Source organism: Orycteropus afer, unplaced genomic scaffold, assembly GCF_000298275.1.
Source record: "Orycteropus afer afer isolate SDZICR_OR568_19922 unplaced genomic scaffold, OryAfe1.0 scaffold00279, whole genome shotgun sequence".
NCBI classification, from domain to species: domain Eukaryota; kingdom Metazoa; phylum Chordata; class Mammalia; order Tubulidentata; family Orycteropodidae; genus Orycteropus; species Orycteropus afer.
In genome coordinates this window covers 1,169,652-1,183,026 of record NW_006921866.1, presented here as the reverse complement: position 1 = coordinate 1,183,026, position 13,375 = coordinate 1,169,652, and positions in this window count along the sequence as shown.

The window sequence follows — 13,375 nt, the reverse complement described above, 5'->3', positions numbered from 1 at the left end:
CTGTGCATGGGGTCGCTATGAGTCGGAAACGACTCGACGGCACTTAACAACAACAACAACAACAAGTAAAACACTTAGATGTTTGGCATCCAGCAAGCATATCAATAAATGACAATTTTCATTATTATAGTAATAATTACAAAATGTTTATAATTTTGGGAAGACAGAGCCTGAGGTGTTCGGTACAATGATTTTTCCATCAAGTGAAGCTGAAAGGTGTCCTATTTTCCTAGCAGTTCTAAAATTGGCTAATGGTACATTCCACTCCAATGCAGTGCTGCATAGCATTCTACTTAATGTTATTGAAAGATGTGTTAATTTTAGCTGTCACAGATAGTTATTAAATGTAAGCATTTAATCAGCAAAAAACAGATATTTCAAAACACACACAGACACTCTCTTTGACAATTAGGCTATATAAGTTATGGACATTTCTTTTCTACATTGTTAAAAAGATCATAAAATTTATAGATAGATACATGTACTAGGTTTTGACAGGATCAAATGAAACATAATGAAAACCATTAAAAAGCACATGTTAGATATGTAAAGTGATTGTTGAGGAGAAGACTATATGTAATAAATTATTAATAAACAGAAAAGTAGGAGATAGCCAGTTAATAACCAAATACTAACTGTGTGATTGATAAAACATTAAAAGTAGCTGTAGAGCAGGGGCTGATGGTTTCTAGAACTACATAAGAAAACTTCATGAGAACCTGGAGTTTGGCTTTAAAATATAAACGAGGAGAGAAAAATGGAGGTGGTAATTTCAGAAAAGAGAAAAGAAGTCAGGAAAAGGACTAAAGGAAGCTTGAACATTTTGAAAAGCGGGAGAAAAAGATAGCCATCAACCCCTAAGAGGTGCTGAGTAGAGAAAACATTATCCAAGCTCCCTAAACAGCCCCAGTGAGCTGGTATTCAGGAGACAGCATGCAAAAGCTACTGCTGTTAGCTTTGTAATAACAGTACTTTAGGAGTCCATAGGTGGTGCAAGTGGTTAAGGGATCAAATACTAACAAAAAGAAAAAAAAAAGTCAGTTCACACATACTCAGAGGCACCTCAGAAGAAAGATCTGATGAACTGCTTCCAAAATTTCACAGCCTTGAAAACCCTGTGAAACAATTCCACACAGCACACGTGAGGTCACTGTAAATTGAAATCGACTTGATAGCAACTGGTTTACTTTATTGTTTTTCTTAACATTAGCCTGACTCTTTTAATCTATAATCCATAGGTAGTGACTTGAATGTGCAGTGAAAAATGAAAATGAAAGAGGTAAAATAAAATCAGGTTTAATCTTAAGTCAACCATGCATTCTCATGAACTGTGAAGAGGTTCAGGCTTCTTCTCTACTAATTGGCCCTATTATGGATAATGTGGTTGTTCAGGTTATTCTGCAGAAGGAAAATAAATGAAGAGCAAAATACAAATGTTAAAGTATCAAGCCTCATTAATTAGATATATATTAACACATTTTAATAAACTACTTGCTGTGCTTCAAGGGAATGGTGGAAAGGTTAAGGAGGTTTATTTTGTGTCAATCTGTCCTGTTTCCTTAAGTGCTATGATAAGGCCAAACCAATATTATTCTGTAAATGCTCCAATAAGAATTGAATATAAAATCACCATTGCCTCAAACTTAGTAATCTGCTTCTATAATTGAATAAGTAATTTGCTTATAATTGAATATAATTTAAATATAAACTTATTCTCATGTCATTAAAAAAATTACCATACTTTCATATAGCCAATTTATTAATTACTCAGTATTTCTCCTTAAATCAATTTGCTAGTTTATTAAATTGGTTTATTTTAAAAGGGGACAATAAGGGTGGAAAGCCAATAGTGTTTGCTCTTAACAGAACATATGTATTGTATAAATATAATAATATATGGACCTCTGGTGGTGTAGTGCCTAAGGCATTTGACTGCTAACCAGAAGGCTGGCATTCAAACCCATGAGCCACTCCTCAGAAGGAAGACTGAGCAATCTACTTCTGTAGAGATACCACCTAGGAAACCCAAGGAGGGGCTGCTGCGAGTCAGATTTGACTTGATGGCAGTGAGGTGTTTTTGTTTTTTTTTTTTTTTCTGGTGGAATAGTGGCTAGGATATTTGGCTGCTAATAGGATGGTTTGTGGTTCAAAGCCACTAGCTCCTCCATGGGAGGAAGAGGAGGCAATCTACTTCTTCAAAGATTTACAGCCTTAGAAACCTAATGGGATTCACTATGAGTTGGAATCAACTTGATGGCAGTGGTTCAGTATAATAAAACAAAAATATTATTATCAAATGCTAGTCATAAATATAGTTGCTTGTTGAAGATGTTGAGTCAGAATCTCCCATTCTCTTAGTTAGAAAACAAGTTATTTAAAAGGAGGAAATACAGAGAATGAAAGTACATAAATTTCAATATAATTTAATGCCATATCCAGAAACCACTTAAAACCATTTGGTTTACTTCTGATGCTTTAGGAGGCAGTAGTGAAAGGAAATTAAGGGAAAAAAATGATATGAGGCTGTCATTATGAAACTGAGCTGTGCCATAGTTCTGTATTTCAGCCCTTTTAAATCCCCAGTCTCCACTAGGGCAGGTAATTTACACTTAAGTAATATTTATTAGATCATTATAATGTGTGAATATTACTTTAAAATTCTATAGCATTTGAAGCTAATTAAGATGATCCATTCATTTATTCACTGACTCATTAAATAAATATTTATTCAATGTCTATGAGATATCAGGAATTGTTATAGATACCAAAACTTCAGTAGTAAACAAAACAGGTAGAAAAAAAAAAAGTCCTGCCTTCATGAAGAGAAAAACTCATACATAAAAATGTATATATTTAGATATTAGTGTATTTAGTCCATATCCCTAATATATCAGCTCTTCAAACTCAATTGCAAATATTTCTCCCATATTGTCTCATTAGGTTAGAGACTGAATCATATTTTTATTTGCATTTCCAGCTATAATTAGATCATCTTATACATAACAGGTATTAAGTTTATGAATGAAAATTAAAAGGTTTGGCATATTTAGCTTGTGAGTACATATTGATTGAATCAAATTGAAGTATTACATTCTTCAATTTGAGATCATAATGGTTGTGTATGAAAAGTGATGATTCAATTTCCTAATAAATTACTAAGTGGATTTCAGTTCTAGAAAAGAGGACCTCTTTTCTAGACATGAAGGAGATTATGTGTGTCAGAGTTTATGTAGTAAATATAGATCTTATTGATGACGGTTCTAAGTCCTCTTCATCCTTGAGCATTTACAATCATTTTCATTGAAGTTTTTTTTTTTTTTTTTTTTTTTTTCCCTTCTGTACATCCCATTACCATTGAGTCAATTACAATTCATAGTCAACCTGCAGTGTAGGGTAGAACTGTTTCATCGGGTTTCAAAAATCTGTAATCTTTACAGATGCATATTGACACTTCTTTCTACCTTGAAGGGACTGGCAGTCAGGGTCTTAACCACTGTGACACCAGGGCTCCTTCCTTTACTGTACAGTGCTTTCTTAATGTGGCTCTCCAAATACTTTCATTTTAATTGTTGTTCTTCTGTTCCAATTGCACTGTACGCACTTAATATAGTCATGCATTTGACAGATATTTACTAATACTTGCTGTATTACACTGTCATCATTATATTTGTTTTGGGCATAATTATTTCTAATCTCCTACAACAAAGCTTTAAAAAAGAAAAGGGAAATAGATACCATCTCATATATACCAGCGTCCATTGACTGACTGCAGACTTTGTTGAAGATTTGTTAGGCAGAGTTAGGCTCAGGTGGAAAGGTTAGTGAGATGAATTCTATCTGTCACAAAACCAGTTCTATCAGTTTTCTTTTAATTCTAATGCACAAAGCTATTTCTCCACTGGAGCCTTAATATGTGCTGTCTACTCCATGAGGGTCATGCTTATTTTGATTTAGATGGCATCCTCTCAGATCTAAATTGCACCCCATTACTGACTTTCCTATCTCTGCCATTATTTTATTTCAATTACTATTTTATCTCCAAACTTCTATAACAAATAAGATTTTTTGTTTGTTTGTTTGTGTGTGTATGTACTTAAGTAGGATCTATCTAGCACAGTACTTGGCATAAACAGCACACATATTTTTCATGAATGGATAAATATTGCATGGATGAATGGATGGATGGTAATTGTTAGAGCTCCATCGGCACTCAACAACCACACCACACTCCAGGGTACCCAATAGGAGATTTTATTAAGGAGGCGAAAGGGTGCCTGCACTGAGGAAGGACAGAAGAAGAAGAGGAGGAAGAAGAAGAGGAAGAAGAGGAGAAGAGGAAGAAGAGAAGAAGAAAGAAAGGGGAAGAAGGGAAGAAGAGAAGAAGAGAGAGGAAGAAAAGGAAGAGGAAAAGGAGGAAGAGGAAGAGAGAGAGAGAGCAGGGGAGAGGGTGGTGTTATATAGACCTGGGGTTAGGAGGTTGTACATCAGAGCTAGGGGAAGAGGTCTTAACCTATCAGAGGCTATGTTGCCTTTTAAAATCCGCGCCTTGGAGGAAGCTCAGTTTCAACTTCCTTTAACTGACTTCTGACCTTGGGTGGGCAGCAGGGAATGAAGAAGAACCCAGAAGAGCCGCGCAAGATGGTGTGGCATATCTCTAACAGTAATCATATATATGTTCTCACACAGACCAATTATTTTTCAATTATGGACTTGGAATATGTAACTTTACACAGATTTTTTGGTCAGTAAAATAACTTTCATTAAAAAAGATTTTATTGATTATATGCCATTGACTAGTTGTACCATAGAGTGTCTATTTTAAACCAGATGTAGTAAAAGCATTTTATCCATGTATCAATATTACTCCTTACAATTATTCTGCAATATGAATAATATCATTAATGTAAATAGCATCATTTTTATTTTGCAGAAGGAGAAATTGAGTCTAAGGTAAGTCAATCAAACTCTTCAAGATCTTATAACTAACATGGGACAGAACTGGGTATTAAACCCAGACTGTCTTACTTTAAAACCATGGTTCTTTCCACTAAGTCCAAAAAAGGTGACATAGAACATTACAATTGTGATAATATTGTTAATTTCTCATTACAAACATATAAAACATGATGCATTGCTTTGAAAATAAATATAAATTATAGTGCTGATATAATAAAAAACAATAATATTAAAATTAATAAAAATTGATATCATTAATATTGGTAATAATAATACTTAAATGTGCTTCTGTAGTCTGTACACAAACCAATAGGCAGTTGTCTGAACAGAACAAGGGGATACTTAATGGTTTAAAATCAGAAAAGTTGTGTGTCATGGTTGTATCATTTAACTATACTTACACAATCTGTATGCAAATAATGAGAAAAGCTGGACTATATGAAGAAGAACGTGTCATCAGGATTGGTGGAAGGTTCATTAACAACCTGTGAAATGTAGACAACATAACCGTGTTTGCTGGAGGTGAAAAATATTTGAAGCACTTATTGATGAAGATGAAAGAATACAGCATTCATTATGGTTTACATTTCAAGATAAGGTAAACAAAAATACTGACAGCTGGACAAATAAGCTACATCATGATAAGTGGAGAAAAACATTTAACTTGTCAAGGGTTTCATTTTACTTGGATCCAAAATCAACACACATGAAAGCAGCAGTCAAGAACTCAAACTACCTATTGCATTGGGAAAATCTGCTGCAAAAATCTGCTTTAAAGGATTAAAAAGCAAAGATACCACTTTGAGGATGTGGTAGTTTGGTTTGTGTGTCAACGTGGCTGGGCCTGGTTGAGTGGCTGGGCAGCTGGTGGTAGTTAATCCCCATGAAGAGATTGGCAATCAACTCCATAGTGGGATCTACCACAAGCAGCTGGGTAGCTGCCTTTGGGTATGTGGTCTGCTTCCTGTATATAAGGAGAAGCCTTTGGAAATGGTCTCTAGCCTATGGCATGCTTGGACCCTGCATGTAGCCATGTCATTGCTCAGCAGCCTACATGCTCTGCCGCCCTTGGGACTTAAAATTGACTTAAGTTAATGGCCTGCTGTGTGGTTTGGTAACATTGGGACTGTGCCTTCTAACTTGTCAAGCTTGGGGTTTCTCAGCCTCAGCAGCCAGGATCTGTCTGAGTGAACAAATGCCTCTAGCTCCAGTGAGTCTGGAGAAGGAGGCAGAGCTGGACCCCAAGGTTGAGGGGTTTTCACCCAGTCCCTAGAGCCTGGCACTTTGAACTTGGACTTAAAACCTCCAAATTGTAAGAATAAACTCTTGTTTGTTAAGGTCATCCCATTTGTGGTATTTAGAGACCATCTAAATAATAGATTTGATGCATTGAAAACCAGAAGAATTGTGGGAGAATATCAAGTACATTATCCATGAAGAAAGCAAGAGATCACTAAAAAGACGAGAAAGGAAGAGAAGACCAAAATGGATGACAGAAGAGACTCTGAAACTTGCCCTTGAGTGGAGAGAAGCTAAAGCCAACGGAAGAAATGACAAGATAAGAGAGCTGAACAGAAGATTTCAAAGAGCAGCTCGAGCAGACAAAACAAATTACTATAATGAAATGTGCAAAGACCTAGAGTCTGAAAACCAAAAAGGAAGAATGTGCTCAGCGTTTCTCAAGTTGAAAGAATTGAAGAAAAAATTTAAGCCTTGAGTTCCAATATTGAGAGATTCTATGGGCAAAATACTGAATGATGCAGGAAGCATCAAGAGAAGATGGCAAGAATACACAGTCACTGTACCAAAAAAACTGGTCAATCTTCATCCATTTCAGGAGGTGGCATATGATCTAGAACCAATGGTACTGAAGGAGGAAGTCAAAGCTGCAATGAAGGAATTGGTGAAGAACAAGGCTCTAGGAATTGATGGAATACCGATTGAGATATTTCAACAAATGGATTCCCCATTGGAGGCATTCACTCAGTTATGCCAAGAGATTTGGACGACAGCTACCTAGCCAACTGACTGGAAGAGTTCCATATTTGTACCCATTCCAAAGAAAGGTGATCCCACAGAATGTGGAAATTATAGAACAATATCATTAATATCACATGAAAGTAAGATCTTACTGAAGATAATTCAAAAAATGTTTGCAGCAGTATATTGACAGAGAACTTCCAGAGGTGCAAACTAGATTCAGAAGAGGACGTGGAACAAGGGATATCATAGCTGTTGTCAGATGGATCTTGGCTCAAGGCAAAGAATACCAGAAAGATGTTAACTTGTGTTTTATTGACTATGCAAAGGCATTTGAGTGTGTGGATAATGACAAATTATGGATAACATTAAGAAGAATAGGAATTCCTGAGCACTTGATTGTTCTCATAAAGAACCTGTACTGTGACCAGGAGGCTGTCGTTCAAACAGAACAAGGGGACAATACATGATTTAAAATCAAGAAGGGAATGTGTCAGAGTTGTATCCTTTCCCCATACTTATTCAATCTCTATGCTGAGCAAATAATCTGAGAAACTGGACTATATGAAGAAAAACATGGCAACAGGATTGGAAGAAGAATCATTAACAACGTGAGATATGCAGATGATACAACTTTGCTTGCTGAAAGTGAGAATGACTCGAGGCACTTACTGATGAAGGTTGAAGAATACAATATAAAGTCTGCAGTATGGATTACATCTCAATATAAAGAAAACAAAAATGCTCACAACTGGACCAATGAGCAGCATCACAATAAATGGAGAGAAGCTTGAGGTTGTCACAGAAGTCGCGTTGCTTGATTCTACAATCAATACCAATGGAAGCAGCAGTTAGGACATTAGACGATGTGTAGCATTGAGAAAGTCAGCCACAAAGGAACTGTTTCAAGTGCTGAGGAGCAAGGCTGTCTCCTTAAGGACTAAGGTGTGCCTGACACAAGCCATGATATTTCTAATTGCCTCATATGCATGTGAGAGCTGGACAATGAATAAGGAAGAATGAAAAAGAGTTGATGCTTTTGAGTTGTGGTGTTGGCAAAGATTGCTGAAAGTACCATGGACTGCCAAAAGAACTAACAGATCTGTCCTGGAGGAAGTGCACCTGAAATGCTCCTTGGAAGCGAGAATGACCAGACTTCGTCTCACCTATTTTGGTCATGTTGTCAGAAGGGACCATTCCTTGGAGAAGGTTGTCATACTTGGTAGGGTGGAGGGTCGACGAAAGAGGGGGGGGGGCTTCAACGAGATGGATTGACATGGTGGCTGTGACGATGGGCTCAAGTATAGCAGGGATCATGGAGCTGGCGCAGGATCGGGTGGTGTTTCATTCTGCTGTGCATGGGGTCGCTATGAGTCAGAAATGACTCGATGGCACCTAACAACAAGAACAACAATTTGTGGTATATTTCTTGTCAGAGTGGAACTAGGTAACCAGAACAGAGGATTAAGGTGTGCCTGACCAAAGCCATAATATTTTCAGTAATTTTATATGTATATGATAGCTGGACAGTGATTAAGACTGAAGAATTAATACCTTTGAATTATGATTTAACAAAGAATGTTGAATATACCATGGACTGCCAGAAGAATGCCAATAATTTTTCCTGGAAGAAGTACAGCCAGAATGCTCTTTAGAAACAAGAATAGTGAGAATTTGTCTCCTGTAATTTTTACATGTTATCAGGAGGGGCCAGTCCCTGGAGGAGGACATTATGCTTTGTAAAGCAGACAATCAGCAAAAAAGAGGAAGATTTCCAATGAGTGGTTGGAACAATAGGATGAAACATAGCAATGATCTGGGGGATGGCATAGGACTGGGCAATGTTTGGTTCTATGGTACATATGACTGCCATGAGTCAGAACTGACACGAGGGCACATACAACAACAACAATAATAATCCTAATATGTAGACTAAATACTGGTGGCCTCTGAGCCAGATATGCTTGACCTTTTTGTGGGGTTTGTGGGAGGAGAACGATAAGAAACAGTAAACTGTTTAAAAATTTTAAGCAATGTCTTTTTAATTGGGAGAACACACACACACACACACACATCCAAACATCTGGCTTCTGAAAAATATGCAATTATTTCAGTAGTGGACTGATTATGCTAGCAACAGTGAGTTGGAGTCTGGGACCTGCTTCTCCTTTAAATAAGATAATCAGTTGACATTGAGTTAATTCCTACTCCTGGTGACCCTGTCACTAAGAGTGTCAGAGTCAGAGTGTCAGATGGAACTGTTCTCCATAGAGTTTTCAATGGCTAATTTTTTGGAAGTCAGTCCGTCACAAGGCCTATTGTAGCTCTGAGTAGACTCAAGTGTCCAACCTTTCCATTAGCAGCTAATTTGTTAACACATAGCTCCCTGCAGTTCAACACTCTCAGCAGACCAGTTTAGATAAATGTCTAACTATAGACATTTGTATTTGAGACCAATCATATTATAGATTTAAGGAATGTCTTTGATATAGAATCCATTCTCCTTGTTTTCCATTTTTCTTTGCAAGTGAGTTATATTAATTGGCAACAAAATGTAAGAGAGAAGAAGGGCTCTTCCTTTCTTGAGTGACACTACATCAAATGTTATTACCAGAGCTTGTAATACTCTACTGTAAAAAATTATAGTTAATGTGAAAATGAAGCTATAAAATTACTTTTAATCATTGAAGATAAATTTACATCAGATTTCTTGATACTTTTAAATGTCTGATTAAGCTATAATAACAGACAATTGAGAGCAGGGAAAAAAATGTAAGATTAATCATCATGTGAAACTCCAGACTGAATTTCAATTTATACTGCTGTTCATTTTTAGAAAGATTTTAATAGATTCTCTTTAACCTGAACTACGTTAAAATAAATAAATAAACATAACTAATGAAAACATGTCATTAATTAATTCCTGAACCACAAAAATTATTGATTTGTGTTTCTAATCCCATGAGACTAGTCTGATAAGTGAGCAGGGAAAAGATTATACAGTTTGACAGTTACAGTGTTGCCTTGCCTCCTATGATTGTATGAGGTACAGAATAAATGACACTTATATGTAATTATAACTGATGTTGAATTATGCAATGAGCATTATTGATGATCAAAATAAATGTGTCAGTATGCCTCTAAACTTTTAAATGAAAAATGAATCTGTGTGTTTGTTTTCACCATGCATGGGGAATAATGTTTGCCATTCTGTATCATTTTATTTTTAAAAAAGTAATAAAATTAAACCAAAAATGTTTGAGCCAGTTAGTCCAAGACTGAACATTGGAAAGATTACAGACTTTAATACCAAAATAGAACTGAGCTCCCACCAAATGTAAGCTCCATTGGCTAGTTGTGTGTCTAATCTTCAACATATCCATAAAAACTAGACATACCAGATGCGGATTTTCAAACATCTGTGTTGATATAATCTGAGTCCTCTTGTTTATAAATAGACTGTACCAGGTCACAAATCTTATAAACAGAACTTTATCAATGTTACACTGTGATGCAATGTATCCACAACTACACTGGCCTGTCCTTATAAAATGTAGATAACATCCATATGTGCAAATGATCATTGCAATATATACAGGAAATAGTCCCACTTTATATAAACATTCTAAGGATCCATTATATCACAGTATAGAAGGTCTAGAAAATATATTCAGAAGTTATAGCCATATGAAATAAATTGATTTTTGGTATGAAAAACTCATTGTGAATTTAGGGAACCATATTGTCAATAGTGCTGGGTACTCTGCTTATTCATCTACAGAGTATGGCATCTGATTGAAAAAAGATTATCAAATATACCCAAATACATCCACACCTAATGACTGTGTATACCATCAGGTTGAATCACTATTTTCTCATTGTCCTTTGTACATTCATTTTAATAAGCATTTCCAAAATGTATGAGTAAAAATTCAAGCAATAATGATTACTTTTTTATTAGTATTTATTTTTAATGAAGATTAAGGTGAGATGAGAAATACATTGTACTTATATTTAATGTTGAAGATTTTATACTAGTTTGATGGCTATAAGTATATCTGTATTTATATCATATAGGTAACTTGTGTTGAATACTTTTGTGTTACAACATTGAACTGCTTTGCATGCATGATCCTTACACAACTCCCTTTGGAATATAATATTATATGGGATGTCTAAAAATAAATAAATGTAAATAATTTATCCATATTTAATAGGCAAGAGAGCGAAGATTTTGTTTTAGCTTTGTCTGATTCCAAAAGCTATCAAAGAATTCTATAACTATATTGTCCTTATGTAAGTTTATATACACACAGAGACACATATATAGATACACATATAAGTATACATTATTGAGGGTATATAAATGAGCTTTATATACATATATATATATATGTCTAAGGTAATTTCCTAAATTTTTATAATCAAACATATTTGTAGAACCAAGTTCATCATCTTTCATTCAACATTTATATTTTCTTCCTAAAAACTCAATTTCTATTATTGTTTATCACTCTTTTACCTGTCATTCAATTTAACATTCATAACTTCATGAATTATTCCATCTTCCTCACTTCCAATGTCAATCACTCACCCTATGCATTATATCTTTATAGAGGCAAACACCCACTTCTCGTTTTGTGAAGCTGACACTAATTGCTGACTTTGTGATATTTTCACACAGTGGCTTAGTCAGAAAATCTTTGCTAAGATATTAGCTGATGGCCTTAAGTTACTACTTCCTTAGAGAAGTTCATACACAAAAAAAGAAATTTTAAATTTTAAAAAATTCAAGGATTAAATGTATACTTTTTCTCCATGAAAATGTATTCATCAGCATTTGTGCTGAGTTTTGAACATTCTAACTATCTATTCCATAGTTGTCCATCATGAAGATATATTTCTTCTCTGTCTTGAATATTGATGCCATTTTTCTGTGTCAAAGAAATATCTCTGTGATGGACAATTTTTAAGAGGCATGTTCTTTGCTATGTAAGGCCTTGTTTTCTATATGGAATTGTCAGTCATTTCTGGGACAATGATTATTTAAGAATTGAATCAATCTGTCAAGGCTCATTCCAATTTTATATCATTCCTTCATCAATGACAGAGAAAGCTTGCTTAATACAAAATGATACCAAAAGGTGTTTTTGAATATTCAGATTTCCTAAAATTAAATTAATACTTTTTTGAATGTATTTATTATTTATGCTAAAAAGAAAGTCTTAAATTTGAACAAGAGTCATTAAGAACATGTGAAATTTTAAGTTTGAACAATAAAAGGATTCTTCTTGGTTTCTATACATATTCTCCTAAAGGCAGTCTGACTATGTTAAAACAGGGTGAGAACCAAGAAAATGTAAGTAGCCTTAGATGATTTGAATGGTGGCTATAAAAATCAAAAGTCAGTATTTATTTAATATATGTCTCTTGGCTGTTTTTTCTTTTTAAAAAAACATAAATTACACATTTTTGTATTTCTGTGTTACATTCCTTTTATAAAAATTGTTGTATTTTCTTTACTTTTCTTAACACTGTCACTGCAGTTGAAATTCATCTTGATGAGGAAATGGATATAAAGTGTCAGGTAAATTGTTTCTATGAGATCAACTTCTCCCACATCATAGTATTCTACCTGTTCTCTTTCCCACTGAGATTTTACCAAGAATCTGGTTTTAAAGAACCATGAATGCCTTATAATTCGAATATGACTTCTAGTTATGGATAGCCTACTGGCTGTGAAGGCTGAGGGACCAGAATAACAAAGGTGACTCTGCAGGGTTTCAGAACAGGAACTCTTCAACTTTTTATACCTTTGTGTGGGTTCTGAGCTCTGTGCTCCATGAATTGACTGGATCTTCAACACTTAAACTGTTTACAATTCTTAGAGGAATATTTGGTAGATTCCACTGAATATTGGTATTAAAAAACAAAACAAAACAAAAAAAAACCTCACTACTGTCAAGTCGATTCCGACTCACAGCAACCTCTCGTTGGGTTTCTGGGACAGTATCACCACGGAAGTAAATTGCCCAGTCTTCTTTCTGATGAGTGGCTGCTGAGTTTGAACTGCTAGCCTTCTGGTTAACAGTCAAATGTCTTAGGCACTATGCCACCAGAGCTCCCAAATATTGGTATAGAAATTATATATTGGCTGAGGGACTAAAGGCTGAACAAGCCTTTTGCATTTCTGAGCTCTAGGCTTAATTCTCATATCAACTAGCTCTATTAACCTTTGGCAGATGGCAATTATTCCTTTTCTCAATGTTGTTATCTCTTGTCAAAAGTGATTAACATGTGTCTTATTTTATGGAGTATCTAAGAAAATTAGCTCTGAGGTACAAAATTCTTTAAGCTATTTGTGATTTGAAATGTGAAACCCTAAAATTTAGCTCTGCATAAGCATAAATGCTATACTAAATAAAACCATATATATATA